Source organism: Scyliorhinus torazame, chromosome 18 (genome assembly GCF_047496885.1).
Source record: "Scyliorhinus torazame isolate Kashiwa2021f chromosome 18, sScyTor2.1, whole genome shotgun sequence".
NCBI lineage: Eukaryota > Metazoa > Chordata > Chondrichthyes > Carcharhiniformes > Scyliorhinidae > Scyliorhinus > Scyliorhinus torazame.
In genome coordinates this window covers 56,211,345-56,228,202 of record NC_092724.1, presented here as the reverse complement: position 1 = coordinate 56,228,202, position 16,858 = coordinate 56,211,345, and the positions used below count along the sequence as shown (strand labels likewise).

The window sequence follows — 16,858 nt, the reverse complement described above, 5'->3', positions numbered from 1 at the left end:
GCAGCGATTGAAAGAACGGTTGGTCGAGGCTGCTTTCTAGAACGGCTGAATACGGAGATACACTTGGATTGTGTAAGAATTGTTTCCTGATTGCCACATTTTTTTCTGCAGTCATCATTTCAATCGGACTGTAATCCCTGAAGCATCTGTGGGATGTGGTGGATTCTCTTGAACAGATTCTCATGCATTCTCCCCCAGGTTTGAATGCAGTGCATTTTGTATTAGACTACTCGATAGTGACTTGTCACTTCAGCTAGTGTTCGGGAAGCTATTGGGTATCATTATTCCAATTGTATGTATTCTGAGTTGTGATTAAATCCCTGTACTGTGCAGTCCCATAGAGAGGAGTAGGGAATTCAAACCTTTGGGTCAAGACCAGGGATCTGCTCAGCAGTAAAACCAGAAAATGCTGTAAATACAGAATAGTGTCATGTGAGAGTACCTTTAAGAAATGGGTGTTTAAGAAATGTACCTTTAAGAAATGTGTGTTTATCAGTGATGTCAGAGTGTGGGTGGAGCTGGGCTGTCTGTCAGCTTTTTACTTTGGTTTTAGGCTGTTTGCTACAGGGTATGTTTAGTTTCGTTTTTAGTGTTGGAGCTGAAGCCAGACCAAGCAGGTGTACTGCTGTTCTCTCTGCCATCAAAAGACTATCTCTTGATCATTTGGTGAATTCAGAATTATAAATGTTTTCAGTAGTGACTTTAACCTGATGTGCTTCTGTTGAAGGTTTTGTTTTTAACTCGTATGGATGTTAAAAGGAAAGCTTAAAGAATTACTTAGTGTTGTAGTCTTTGGGGGTTGTATTTGAATGAATGGTTGCTAAGATGTTCACTGTATGTTTTAAAACGGTTAACTTGAGTTCATAGAATAAACATTGTTTTGCTTTAAAAAATACTTTTCCGTTTCTGCTGTACCACACCTGTAAAGTGGGCCGTGTGCTCCCCATACGACAATCTATTAAAAGTTGTGGGTCAGGTGAACTCCATGATACACTTTGGGGTTCTCTAAACCCTGGCCCATAACAATAGACATATTAACAAGAAAAAAGATGAGACCACCTTTGGATTAAGGACCTTTCTTCGATGCTTCTAAACAACTGGGTGAATTAATATTAAAGTGCAGTTCTGCCTGATTTCCTATATCGGCTGTTTGCATATTACAATGAGGCAAACTTGGTATGGAAAGCCTATGCAATGGAGTCTATTGGTTCAGCTTCTGGGAAAGTTAACTTGCTGTGATAAATAGATCTAATTCTAGCAGGCTTGTTCAGAATTGCCTGTCGCCAGGACTGCTATTGTAGAGTTAGCATGACCCCTCAATTAACTCTGCTTATCTAGACTCCCACACCCAAAGGAGATTTGCCAGATTGTCATTTGACAGATAGAAAGCCCGAGTACACAGAATAAACACCAAGGCCCCGAAATGCTCCAGAAGGCATTGTGTGGAGTGCAACTGATCATAAAATATCTGTTCAGCGACATCATCCTAACATGAACATGCAACATTCCTCATTTACTAGTTGGAAGTATGGAGCTTCATCAGATAGTGCTGGTCTCTGCTAAGTAATCAAGATAGACATTGAAACCGGGATATTTGCGTAACTGGTTTCCAGGTAAATTGTCAGCTGTGTACCAAGTCTTGAGTGCCTCAGCAGCTTTGTAATGGGCATCTCCTTTGAGTGGGGTAGAACTGCTCAAATATGTTGTTCCGGATGAGAAAGTCTATAATTGTGTACATGTTTATTCATCATTTAGCTGCTTGTCCAAATCCTCATGTAAGTGGCTTCAGTAAGATGCCCTCCTTGTAGTTAATTGTGCTTTGTAGCACCCTTATGCATGCCTCTAACAGAACTGTCATTCTTGTAAGAACAGGAGAAGCAATATGCCCTAAAGGATACAGTTCCAAAAAGAATGCCGGGACAAAGGGACATAGGGATGTATACGCACAAATCATTGAAGGGTTGAGAAAGTAGTTAAAAAGGCATATGGGATCCTGGGTTTTACAGGCAAAGAGTACAAAAGTAAGAACGTTATGTAAGTAAAACCTCTGAGGTTTAGCCTCAAATGGAGTATTTCATCCAATTCATCGCAATTTAGAAACAACTGGAGAAGCTTCGGAGAGGATGCAGGAAGGATTTATGAAAAATGGCTCCCAGGGTGAGGGACTTCAGCATGGATAGATTTGCGGTGAGGTTGAGAGTGTTATATGGCACTTGGTCAAATATCTCTTGGAAGTCCAGATACACCACGTCAATTTCATTACCTTTATCCACCTTCTCTATTACCTCATCCAAAACTTAATAAGTGCAATTGTGAGCCCTTGCAGATAAAACCAGTGGTATCACTTCATTTACCCAAAGATGCTCTCAATTTTGTTGCAGTTCTTGATTCCTTCAACGAGGCTGCACTTTATAGACTTCTACTTTCAGCTAACAATTCTACTCCCCATCGCCGTTACTCATGCATACCTCCCACTTTTAAATGCTGCTTTTGTTCGAATTGGTCAAAGTTGCATGTCTGGGTTAGAGATCCTAATTGTGTTCTACTCAGGAAGGATTCTTTGCAAACAACTGATTCTTTGCAAACAGCTGGTTAAAGAACCACAAATGTGTAGATGTCCTGAGCTGAGTGTCTGTCTGCAAATTAATCTTGTCTGTCATGAATTGCTATGCATATTTCATTGTAGATCATATTCAAAGTGTTAAGGACTGCGAAGTCAAGTGGCTTGATCATCGCCCATTGCTGCCTAAAGTGTAGTTGAATGACCCACTGAAATAGCAAGCATATTTTGGGAATAAAAGACCATAAATATGTTTATTTGCTGTGAAATGAAAGATATTCCAGTTTATTCCACAAGGGGATGCTGTTGTGTAGGTCATTCTGACAACTCCTCTTTGGTTTGAAACAGCATTTCTTTCACCCCTCAGTCCCTCCCCCAAGGGACTGCAGTGCAGTGAATTACGACAGCTGTAACCATGGAGAACAAGAGCTCAATATGCTGAACAACCATGGGTTTCATTTATTTGTGGCGGGGAAAACGCTATGTAATTTAAAAAAAAGATAAGCTATTATCATTGCTGATGTTATTTTTGCAGGCTTAGTACATAGTGTTCCTTGCCCATCTCTGGAACTTTATTATTAGGTTTGTGCTGTGTTTACTAAACCACTGTTTGTGCTGCAGCATTAGACCTGACAAAAAGTGTTTTGGTAAAAACTCCTATGAATTGGGAACTACAGTTGAATATGCTGGCTAACTCCCAGAATTGTGTTCCAGGTGTGGGAGGACATACTTGATAATTCCTTTGGTGATGGAAAACCCTATTAATGTCTTCATTGTCATGATATGCAGACATGCACATAATGAGATACAGACAGGCAGGTAATGAGCACAGGGGACAGGACATAACCAATCAGCAGGCAGAACACTTGGGGGTGGTTTCCCACAATAAAAGGCACTCACACTCCTCTTTTTCCACTGGGGACATCTATAGAGTGAGTCCGGTGTATATATCACAACACCTACAGCACGTGGCTAAGAGCTAGTTTGGTTCAGTCAGACAGAGTAATCACACTTGGGTTGGCAGAGAGTCGAACTCACAGAGAACTGTGCTAACTGTGTGACAGGTTCAATAAATCAAATTGAACTAACTTCAAGGTCTGGAGTATATTTCAGTTATAGCTGCATCCAGTTGCAGCCCGTGTTATCTCAGTGTGCTTAACATGACATGGTACCAGAAGACTGCTATCCCTAGGTGGTTTACCTCAATCTGTTCCGTGACGACCAGCAAATGTATCCTGGCACCATGGAAAAGATCCAGGCTCCTCAACAGCTGCGGAACTCCGGCAACCTCCGTGCCAACTGGCGGACTTTCAAGCAAAGGTTTCTGCTGTACATCGAAGCCTCAGACCTTGAGGGTGTGTTTGATACAAGAAAGATCGCGCTTCTCCTCTCAACTGCGGGGGATAAAGCCATCCAACTCTTCAACTCATTTAACTTAACCGAAGGCCAGGACAAGGCAAAGTTTCAGACCATCCTGGACAAGTTTGATAGTCATTGTGAAGTGGACACCAATGAACTCTTCGAGCGCTATATATTCGAACAACGCCTACAAGGTAAAGATGAATCGTTCAACTCCTTCTTAACTAATCGCCGTCTACTAGTGCTGTCCTGCAACTTTGGTGATATTGCTGACTCCATGATCAGAGACCAAATCGTTTTTGGAGTTCACTCTGATCATCAGAGAGCAGCTTTTAAAAATCAAGCATATGACCCTGTCAGTCGCGATTGAAACAAGTACAGAGCATGAGCGTGCCAAACATCGGTATTCCCAATAAAAATCGGCTGAAAATGAGAAACTTGCCTCCCACGAGGCAGAGAGAGTAGAGTGCAGGCCATCGCCCAGATGCAGCACCTCAGCATTGATGAAAGCGGCCATTTTGAGCGCTCTTCCCGGAGCGAATGGGAAAACGAAGCGGCCGATCACCACACTGCGCAGGTGCGAACGTCTGCCGACCGCACAACGCATGTGTGACGACGCATGGAGCGTAACAATGTCATGACGTGCCCGAACTGCGGCACCGCCCACTTAAAGAAACACTGCCCTGCAAGAGGCAGGCGCTGTTTAAATTGCGGAAAGCCTGGACACCATGCAGCCTTGTGCAGGCCTGCACCATGGGCCAGCGCTCCCAATTCCAACGCAGGCGCGTTTGGAGTGTCCAACAAGGTTTACAGGATTCTGATCCTGGCAGTATAATGGACCCAGAGGACGATTGCCTGGAGTCCCCCTACCATGTGGGCATCATCACCACATGTGAACATGCCTCACTGACATCAGCACGGAGCCTGCCCATCCTCACTGTGGATTCTGCGGGCGAATGGCGTGCGATGATGCAAGCAAATCAATGCTGTATCCAGTTCAAGCTAGACACAGGTGCTTCTGCCAATCTCCTTTCACGGGCAGATTTTAACAGCATGAAGAAGCCACGCAAGCTCCTTCCAGCAGCCTGCCAGCTCCTGGACTATAACGACAATGCCATCACAGCACTGGGATCCTGCCATCTGCTCGTCTCCAACAGGAGCATTCACGCAAGGCTAAGGTTTTAAATCGTTAAGCCAGACAGGGCCTCCCTGCTCGGCGCACATGCATGCAAGCAGCTAAACCTCGTGCAGCGGGTCAACACAATGACCTCCCCCAATGTGGATCTTCAAACCGGCATTGACGACATCCTCGCTCAGTATCCAGATGTGTTTGACGGGATGGGCACTCTGCCATATCGGTGCAAGATCCTGCTGCGGCCTGATGCCACGTTTGTGGTCCACGCTCCACGCCGGGTCCCGGCTCCACTGAAGGAGTGCCTGAAGGCGCAGTTAAGGGATCTTCAGGACCAGGGCATCAACTCCAAAGTTACAGAACCGACTCACTGGGTCAGCTCGATGGTATGTGTAAAGAAGCCTTTGGGGGAGCTGCGCATCTGCATTGATCCCAAGGATCTCAACCAGAATATAATGCGGGAACATTACTAACAAGTGAGCTGGCACACGCCCGTTTTTTCACAAAGTTAGATGCGTCACACGGGTCCTGGCAAATCCAAGTGGATGAGTCCAGCACAAGGCTCTGCATCTTCAACACACCGTTTGGCAGGTACTGCTATAATCGTATGCCGTTCGGCATTGTCTCGGCCTGATGGTGGTTGATGGTATCCTCCTCAAGCTGGCCCACATTGTCATTCCACTCAGTCTCCAGAGCTTGGTGCTCCAGCAAATCCACAAACGACATCTGGGTGTTGAAGTGCAGGCGCAGAGCCAGGCAAGCTGTCTACTGGCTTGGGATTAGTCAAGACATCTCAAATATGGTCCTCAACTGTCCGACCTGTCAACGCTTCAAGTCAGCACAGAGCAAGGAAACGCTTCAGCAGCACAAAATCATGAACCCCCCCCCCCCCCCCACCCCGTGGTCCAAGGTGGCAATCAACCTCTTTCACGCCATTGTCGTGATTATGTGCTAATCATTGATTATTTTTCCAACTACCCAGAAGTCATGAAGCTCTCGGACCTCACATCCAAGACCGTCATCAAGGCCTGTAAGGAGACATTCTCCAGGCATGATATTCCACTCAGTCATGAGTGACAACGGTCTTTGCTTCAGCAGCCAAGAGTGGTCAAGATTTGCCCAGCTATATCAGTTTCATCATGTCACTTCCAGCCCACATTACCCGCAGTCCAATGGGAAGGGTGCACATAGTGAAGCAGCTCATCTGCAAGGCCGCGGATTCTGCTTCTGATGTCAACCTTGATCTGCTTGCGTACAGGGCAACCCCTCTGTCTACCGGCATGTCTACCAGTGGTCGACCAGGATCAGACGCAAACCCCAGAGACTGCACTTATGAACATTTGTTTTGTTTGCTATGTTCTGTTTTCGCACATTAGACACCTGTTTTCACATGTGCATATGTTCCCATCTGCCATTTTATGAAAATAAGTTAGTTTTTCGGCCTACACATGTAAATACTTTCATATATGCGACAGAAAAACATTTCAAAAGGGGAGATGTCATGATATGCAGACGTGCCCATAATGAGATACAGACCGGCAGCTAATGAGCACAGAGAACAGGACATAACCAATCAGCAGGCAGAACACTTGGGGGTGGTTTCCCCACTATAAAAGGCACGAGGCACTCGCACTCCGCTCTTTCCACTGGGGACATCTACAGAGTGAGTCCGTTGTGTATATATCACATAACGCTGACAGCATGTGGCTAAGAGCTAGTCTGGTTCAGTCAGACAGAGTAATCACACTTGGGTTGGCAGAGAGTCGAACTCACAGATAACTGTGCTAACTGTGTGACAGGTTCAATAAATCAAATTGAACTAACTTCAAGGTCTGGAGTATATTTCAGTTATAGCTGCATCCAGTTGCAGCCCGTGTTATCTCAGTGTGCTTAACATGACAATCATGGGGCATCAAAGTTCAGTTATTGGTTGCATGCTAAATGCCCTTCATTGGCTTTTAAACGCTTTGTGTCTTCTGGTGGCCTTATATGCAAGCCTTTCTTTTTCCTCCTAAAGGTTCGATTGAGAATTTAAAATGTCTTCAACTTTTGTTGTTTTCATGTTTTGAAATAATTTACTGCAGGTGCCATCTGTGCAATTGTTCATAGGTCAACAAATGTTTGTCGTTGATACGGGGCAGCTGCCTATTTGGGGAGAGCTGTATGGGATTGGTATGTGCTGCACTTCTGGTGGAGTGGTTTGTTTTAATATTGGAAACCTGGTTAACGAATCTCATGAGTCATTCAGGATTTATACCTAAATTGCAGAACAATGCCAGGGTGTTTGCAGAAGTGGAAGTCTGCTTGGCTGTGTTGCCTGCATTGAATGCCTCCTGCCTGTTGTGCACTGTTCTGACTGCAAACAAAATCCCATCTGTTTTACAAAGTGGTGGCCATTCAATATCCATTCAGGCAGATTGTATTTACTGCACTGAGAGGCAATCCATTGCAGAATATAGATTATTGTTTCCCTGTTGAGTACAGGAGCGAATGGGAAAAATGTGTTCGTTCCACCCCAGTGCATGCACACAGGGCAATGCAGAGCACATGTTTGTTGCAGCTGTAAAGTTCCATTGTTCCATTAGTTTAATGTAATTATTAGGACCATTGGTTTCAACAAAATTAAGAGGAATATGGAAACAATGCATTTGCTGGAGGTAGGAGGGATAAAATAAGGGGCACCTGTATATTGTCTAATGTGTACATTGATTGATTCGATCTCTTGGCCAGTCGGTTATTAAATTGTCTCTAATGTGCCATGGAAATGAAGATGGGTCAGACATTTGTTTCCAAGGACCAAGAATGGTTAGAATCTATTAAGCAGTACAGTTACAGGCTGCGTTCATGTTCGTGCTAATGAAATTAACTCTCTTTTCTGGGCTGCAAGGGAAAGTGATTGACTGCGGGAAATTATTGCACAAAAGTTTGCCTTGTAGTTTGAACGGCATATTGGGGATAGTATTTGTTAGTGTAATTTTATTGTGATAAAATAAATATAGTTAATTTTACGAATGTTGGTTTTAGGGTGTGTGTTCCTCCATATGCTCCCACAAAGTCTTGCATCTTATTCTCTGGGTTTATACATATTTTGGAGTTTCCTGTCCGGTTGACTGCAGTTTATTCTATGGTGAGTAGTGCATGTTGTGCCAACAAAATAAATGCATTTTAAATTGCAATCCTAGTGCATAGATGTACTATGTAAGCCATGAGAGCAGAAAAGTTCGATGTTTGATTCTTTGCGATTTTGCACAAACACACTGCAGTTTGTTTTGAACAGCTGTACGTTTTTCGTAACTTTTTGCCCCCTGAGCATCCTATTGATCACAATGCAAGTACTAACTTCAGTGCAAGGTTTTTGGTGTTCCAGGTAATCCTGCAGATTATTGAAGCAGCTGGACATGTGAAATAATGCTCAAGCCGTCAGTTTCCCAATTATGCCATTATGGTTGCAAATTTATTTCTGCACACCTTGGGACTAAATCAAATGAATCCCAGTGGGAGGAAGCATTAATCTATTTTGGCAGCTTGCTCGAGAATTCTCGCCCTTTGATGTCAATTGTAGAAACCTCTGCAGTGGAAGGTAACCAGGCTTTGATTCTGTACTGGTAATGACTCCCTGAAAAGCCACTAGCTTACTAATAAGATTGCCGTTGCTCTGTGAAGCTGCCGTTATGAGGGGTTGTTGTGCTGTGTATGGAATGTTTTGATTGCATTCAACAAGTGTATCACATACCCTTGGGTCAGGTGAAGCAGGGATTAGACGCTTGGGTTTCCGTACATATCACTTGGCCAACCACACCAACTCTCCTCATGAGCACTTAGCTGTGACTTCTCCATTTTTCAATGGATGTTTTGTTTGTGGCCCTTTCTTGGCTGCTAAACATGGGTCATTCCCTGTCTGTGTTAAAGCAGATCGACAGCACAAGGTGACCACTCATGCAAAACTATTTCCTAAAATAATTTCAGTTATAATAATGAAAGAATAGAATTCTTTGCATCTCATCTGGCTTCGCAAAATGTTCCTGTAACCGAGTTGTGTTAGCTTTTGAATTTATTGTACCTCCCAATCTGTACGGGATACTGTTGATCTTGCAATACTGCAGTGTCAAACTCTTGCCTGGGGGGGGCGGTGTAGAGAGAGGAGGAGGAAGAGGAGGTGATGCTTCAGTATTTTACAGGATGCTGCTGTCCTCTAAGATTTTGGGTTGATTTTTGAAGCAAATACATTCTGCTTAACACGTCTATTTGGAGACGACCCGTGGTCCATCCAGTCCTCCTATCCACATTATTTCCATGGTGCTTTTTAATAACGGCACTGGATGTCAAGTTGGCACAGTGGTTAGCACTGCTGCCTTGCAGCCCCAGGGACCCGGATTTAATTCCGGCCTTGGGTGACTGTATGGAGTTTGCACTTTCTCCCCGTGTCTGCGTGGGTTTCCTCTGGGTGCTGCGGTTTCCTCCCACAGCTCACAGATGTGCAGATTAGGTGGGGTTACGAGGATAGGATGGAGGAGTGGGCCTAGGTAGTGTGCTCTTTCAGAGGGTCGGTACAGACCCGATGGACCGAAATTCTGCACAGTAGGAATTCTGTGGTTCGATTCAATGGTTCTAACCTGAAACGCTGTTTGGTGTAGAAACTATTTATGGTTTTGTGTTTCACTAGATGTCCTGCATCATAAGGGTCTTCAAGGAAGTGGCAGCAGAGTTAGTGGGTGCTTTTGGTCTAACCTTCCAAAGTCCCTTGGGTTCCGGCAAGGTCCAAGTGGATTGGAAAGCCAATGTAATACTGCTATTTAAGAAAGGAGGGACAAATAAACAGGAAACTATAGGCCAATGATGCTAGAATGAATTATAAGAAGGTAGTAGCAGGACTTTTAGAAACTCTTAATCAGGCAGAGTCCACATCGTTTTATGCAAGTGAAATTGTGATTGTCAAGCTTATTGGAGGTCTTTGAGAGTGGATAAAGGGGCACCAGTAAATGTAGTGTATTTGGATTTCCCAAAGGCATTCTAAAGGTACCAAATAAAAGAATACTGAAGATGAGAGCTCATTATGTTGGGGGTGATACATCGGGTTTGCTAACTCGCAGGAATCAGAAAGTTCAGATAAATGTTCAGGACAGAAAATAGTATCTAGTAGAGTGTTGCAAGAATCGGTGCTGGAGCCTTACAGTTTGTATTAATAACTTGGATGAAGGCACAGTCTGATGTAGCCAAATTTGTTAATGATACAATGATAGGTAGGAAAGCAAGTTATGAAGAGGATGCAAAGAGTCTGCCTGCAAAGAGATATAGTTGATTAAGTGAATGGGCAAAAAATAGTACGTGGAGTGTTATGTGGAAAAATGTCCAATTTAGCAGAAAAGCAAAATATTATTTAAATAGAGAGGCTGCAGTATAGAGGCATCTGATGTCCTTGTACATGAATCACAAAAAACAGGGACAGCAAGTAATTAGGGAGGCCAATGAAATGTTGGTCTTTATTGCAAGGGGCTGGAGTAATAAAGTAGGGAAGCCTTACTCCAACTTTAGGGCATTGGTGAGACCACACCTGGAGAACTGTGTTCAGTTTTGATCTCCTTGCGCAAGGAGGAATATTATTTGCATTGGAAACAGTTCAGAGAAGGTTCACTCGGCTTATTCCTGGAATGAAGGGCTTGTTTTATGCAGAAAGATTGAACATGTTGGGCCTTTACTCATTGGCGTTTAGAAGAGCGATCTTATTGAAACATGTAAGATTCTGAGAGGGCTTGATAGGGTTGACACTGTGAGGATGTTCCTTCGCGTTGAGAAATCTAGAACTAGGGACACAGTTAAAAAATTATGGGTCTCCCATTTAAGAAAGAGATGAGGAGGAATTCCTTTACTTGGAGGGTTGTTTGTTTTGTAATTCTCTTCTCTCTTCTCTTCCCCCCCCTCCCCCCCCAAGGAGCAGTGGAGGCTGGGTCATAGTCAAGGCATAGTTGCACAGACTTTTGCTTGACAAAGAAATCTGGGGAGCAGGCGGAAAAGTGGAATTAAGACAATAATCAGATCAACTTTGATTATATTGAATAGCGCAGCAGGACTGATGGACTAAATGGACTACACCTGTTCCTGTTCTTTATGATCTTATGAGCACTCTTCCTTCTGAAATCCAAGGTTCTGAGTTCAGGTCCCACAGCAGAGCTTGAGCACGAAAATCACGGCTAACCCTCCAATAATAATAATAATCGCTTATTGTCACAAGTAGGCTTCACAGAAGTTACTGTGAAAAGCCCCCAGTCGCCACATTCCAGCACCTGTTTGGGGAGGCCGGTACGGGAATTGAACCTGTGCTGCTGGCCTTGTTCTGCATTACAAGCCAGCTGTTTAGCCCACTAAACCAGCCCAAATGAAGTGCTGAGGGAGCATTGTAAGGTCTGGGGTGCAGCTTTTCGGTTGCGAGGTTAAACTATGCACCATCTGCCATTTGTGGATGGAAGAGATCCTGTGGCACGATTTTCGGAGAAGAGCAGGCCAATATTTATTTCTTGGTCAACGTCACAAAAAGTTTTTTCTGGTAATTATCAAATTGCTCTGAGAATTTGCTGAGTGCAAATTAGCTGCCATGTTTCTTGCATCACTTCACTTCAAAAAGTATTTAATTTACATCTAGTCCTTTGAGATCCCCGGGAGTCATGAACGGTCCTGAATAAATGCTAGTATTTCTTTCACTTTTAATGAGAATTTTCTCATTTGTTTATTTTCTTTTGTCCTTAACCTAGAGAAATGTCGCTCACATGCTTAAATTCTGTATGTAGCAAAAGCTTACCTATCCAATTTGCCAAAACCTCCATCACTTAAATCATATGCTTAGTCTTTCTGGAGGAGAGAAGAAATTACATTTGTCGAGGAAACTACCTGTTGGAGTTCTAGGGCTTTCGGAATTCAAGAATGATGTGTAAGTGGGGAGTGTAACAGTGTAGGGTGATGATAATCATTTGGTTGCATAGGAACTGGATTTGGCCATTCAGCCCTCTTTATTCTAGTCCACCATTCAGGAAGGTTATTGCTGATTTTTCACAAAGAGATATAGTTGATTAAGTGAATGGGCAATGCCCTAAAGTTCCTCCACATATCTTAACACCCAACAAAAAATGATCAATCTCATAATCGTCAGAATTTCAATTTACTGACTACTTGTGGGATGTCGGGGGATGGGCAGTGGATAATTTCAGATTTCTACTACCCTTCCAGATGTCACTCTGATTGACGATTCTAATTTTAAGATTATGTGGCCAAACTATGTTGTCAGGTGTTTGCCGGAGCAGACATGATAGGCTGAATGGCCTCTTTCTACACCGTATTATTTCTTTGCTCTATTAATATTCATTGTAGAATAACCCTAACCGGGCACGGTGGTGCAGTGGTTAGCACTGCTGCCTCACGGCGCCGAGGCCCCAGGTTCAATGCCGGCTCTGGGTCACTGTCCGTGTGGAGTTTGCGCATTCGCCCCGTGTTTGTGTGGGTTTCGCCCCCACAACCCAAAGATGTGCAGGTTAGGTGGATTGGCCACGCTAAATTGCCCCTTAGTTGGAAAAAATAAATTGTGTACTCTAAATTTAAAAAAGAAAAAAAAAAGAATAATCCTAACTCTAAATTTAAAAAAGAAAAAAAAAGAATAATCCTAACCAATGAATAATAAGGGGAATGGGTTAAGTGGTTATAATCACTTGTGGACAAGCGCATGACCTAATACATACAAGTCATGGAAACATTTACACAATGAATGGTTGGCCATTTGAAAAGATGGAAAACAGCATTGCTGAAAAAAGGACATGCAATCAAAGCTTTTTGCCTTGTTCTCATGGAGAACAACAATTTATAATTACCTGAGAAGAAAGTGCTGATTGGTGGCAAGTAGACTCTGATGGAAAAAGGGAAGAATTTAGAATTTAATGGTTAAATTTGACTAACTGTAGAAGTATCTGGTCAGCTTATAACTGGGATGACGATGGCTAATCAAACACTGCATCGCAAGTATTTAATTAAATTGATGTTCTAATCTTGTATAGGTCACTATTCGAATATTTTTGTGATTCACTGATGCATTGGAGTGATCTTTGGGGGCGAAAAAAGTGATGATGCTTGCATTTGTTTTCATTTGATTTATTCACCTTCAATTTTATTCATCTTCAACTATGATTGCAGAATCAAAGGTGTAAGTATAAAACTGAGCTTCAGACTAGATATTCCACCATAGCTCTCATAATCTGCAATCGGCAATAAATTGTTAATCAGTATCATGGACAGATGTACATGTATGTCTATGTCTCCGTATGTTGCTCCAGAGGATGATGGCAAGTATACTTATTTATTGACAGTATCACTGTTTCGATATGTTAAAAAAATGCATTACAGATTGACCTAGTCTTATTTGCACGCCAACCAATTAATCATGGGGGTTCTTTGATCAGCTCTGTTTGACCTCCCAATGCTATCTATTTCTGTTGAAAATCATTTTCAAATAACTTACTCCAAAATAGACATTAAAAGACATAAAGAGGAAGAAAGAAGATGAGTAAAGATTTTGATTCTGAAAATGGTTACTGTAATGGGGTGGGAATGATTATCTTGCCTGTGGGGCCCTACAGAGTACGAGCTTCCTACTAGGGGTGGGGATCTCTACTAGCCTCTGTATAAAAGATCCGGCAGTAAGGCACCGACCAAAACAGGAACCAGGTAGGCATCTACTGGGCAGTGTAAATAGTGTGCAGGGCAGGCACGGTAGCATAGTGGTTAGCACTGCCGCCTCACAGCGCCAGGGTCCTGGATGCGATTCCCGCTTGTTACTCGGTGTGGACTCCCTGTTGTGACATTATCATAAATGTAAGCACTGCAAGGGTTAATTAAATGTCTAAATCAAACACTAGGGGGAGCTAGATGTACAAGTATATAAGACATTGATGCCAAGCCTATGGAGAGAAGTTAAGGAGATGGCCAGAGTACAGATTGAAGGAAAGATAATGTGAGTGAGAGCAGATCATAGTTAATGTAATAGTGTAGAGATTAGTAATTGATGAGGGTAGATTATATATTAATTATCAACTGGGTACCATATAGGAAGGAGTAAGTGTCAAAACCATTTAAGTATTGTTGTTAAAAAAATATTTTATTCTCCTTTTCCACATTTTCTCCCAAATTTACACCCAACAATATACAATAATCAGTAATGAATGCAATGTCAATCCCCTTATCAATAACAACAATCCCATCCTCCCACCAAACCCCCAAATATTAGCACGCATGTTAACATTAAAAAAAACAAAAAGGAATCCGGGATCACCCATAGTCACCATTAACACATATAGTCCCCCTGACTCACCAAACCCCCCCCCCCCCTTAATGTTCGATGTAATCAAATTCTCAAAAGTTCATAATGAATAACGCCCATGGATTGTAGAACCTCTCCATCCTCCCGCTCAGTTCAAATTTGACCTTCTCAAGAGTCAAGAATTCCAGCAGGTCCTCCTGCCATGCCAGGGCACAGGGTGGAGAGGTTGATCTCCACCCCACCAGGATCCGCCTTCGGGCGATCAACGAGGCGAAGGCTACAACATCTGCCTCCGCACCCGTTTCCAACCTGGCTGGTCCGAGACCCCGAATATGGCCTCCTGAGGGCCCGGGTCCAGTTTCATGTGCACCACTTTATAGATTACCCTAAAAACCTCCTCCAGCTTTGGGCAGGACCAAAACATATGAACGTGGTTTGCCTGCCGCCGCTGCCCCCCTGCAACGTTCACACACATCTTCTAACCCCTCAGAGCCGGCTCACCCTCGCCCTAGTGAGGTGTGCTCTATATACCACCTTCATTCAGCTGTATCAGCCCCAACCTCGCTTGCGAAGTGGAGGCGTTCACCCTCTGGAGCACCTTACACCAGAACCCCCCCTCCATACCCTCTCCCAACTCTTCCTCCCACTTTGCCTTGATCCCTTTCAGTGGTACCTTCTCCTCTTCCAAAATAGCCCTGCAAACCGCCGACACTACCCCCTTCTCCAGTCCCCCTGCCTTGAGCACCTCCTCCAGCAATGTGAAAACCGGCTGAACCGGGAAGCTCTGTATGTCCTTTCTGGCAAAGTCTCGAACCTGCATGTATCTAAACATTTCCCCCTGCCCCAGCCCATACTTCGCTCCCTGCTCCTTCAATCTCGCAAACCGACCCCCAAGAAACAAATCTTTTAGTGTCCTAATTCCTTTCTCCTCCCATCTCCGAAAATTTCCATCTCACTTCCCTGGCTCAAATCTATAGTTCCCCCTTGACCCTGCCCCCAATCCGAAGTGCTGGCGAAACTGCCTCCAGGTACTCAACAAAGTAATTACTACCGGACTCCCTGAATATCTCCCGGGGCTATCGGGAGCGGCGTTGATGCTAGTGCCTTCAATCCCGACCTCCTACACAAACTCTCCTCCATTCTGACCTACTGGAAATCAACCCTTCTGACCCTGCTCCGTACCGTTTCCACATTCGCTGCCCAGTAATAATACATCAGGTTCGGAAGAAACAAACCCCCTGCCTGCCTTCCTCTCTCTGTAGTAGCACCTTTATAATTCTGGCCACCTTCCCATCCCATATGAACAAGGTAATCATCCCTTCAATCTCTCTTTTTAAAAAAAAAAAAAGAAATGCCTTTGGTAGGAAAATCGTCAGACTTTGGAAAATAAAGAGGAATCGCGGCAACACATTCATTTTAAACGCCTGTACCCGACCCGCCAGTGACAGAGGGAGACCATCCCACTTTGCCAGATCAGTTTTCACCCTCCCCACCAAACTAGAAATGTTGTACCTAAGGAGTCCCCCCAATCCCGAGCAACCTACACCCCATGGTATCTAAAGTAAGTCCCTGCCCTACGGAATGGCAGCCCCCCCCACCCCTGCCTCACCCCCGGCCGAAACACCACAAAATGTTCACTCTTGTCTAGATTTAATTTGTACCCCGAGAAGGACCCAAACACCTAAAGCAGCTCCAGTATTCCCCCTATTGACCCACTCGGTTCCGACACATACAATAACAAGTCATTGGCATATAATTGGACACCTCTATCCCCCCCCCTCCCCCCGCACTGTCCCTTTCCATACCCCCAAACTCCTTTGATGGCCAGTGGCTCAATCGCGAGTGCAAACAGCAGGGGGACATAGGAGATCCATGCCTAGTCCCACGGTGGAGAGAAAAGTATTTCGAGCTGACGTTATTTGTGCGGACACTCGCCCTCGGCTCCTTATACAGTAGCTTTACCCAGTCCACAAATCTTGGTCCAATCCCAAACCGCTCCAGAACTGCCATCAAGTAACCCCATTCTACCCGGTCCCATTTAAGTAGTGTTAATAATAAATTTATAGCTTTGTTCAAATTAAAAGCTATTTGTGGTCTTTGTGAACATTACACCAACCATCGTGAATTTAGCAACACAAAGAACACCACACCCATGTCCTTATTAAAGTTAAATTAAGTAGAAAACTACATTTATCAAAAGTTAAAAGAAATATATCTTGCAGAAAGGGAAATTAGAAGAAATTGGAAATGGGAAGAGCAAGTAAGGGCAAGATTTAAAAAAAATTCTAAATAGTGACTTTTTTGTAGTTTAGGTTAATATTAAATGAATTGGTATTAGTTTCATAATGAGTAGCTTTTATTGTTGTGATGTTGTACTGGGAGCTGAAAATCTACAAATTGATATCTTTAGAAGAAGGTATCAATTTGTATTAAATTAAAAGTTGTATAATTTTGGGGTGCGGGAGATATTTTTCGGGGCTTTATTTTCTTGAGACTTACCTGTAGTTATTTC

The 16,858-nt window shown here is 43.6% G+C and overlaps 1 protein-coding gene across 3 annotated transcripts in view; it reads left to right on the top strand.

The window, feature by feature from the left end:
• Nucleotides 1–16,858, top strand: part of kdm4b (lysine (K)-specific demethylase 4B) — a 1,116,292-nt gene that overhangs the window by 532,290 nt on the left and 567,144 nt on the right. The window lies entirely within an intron of this gene.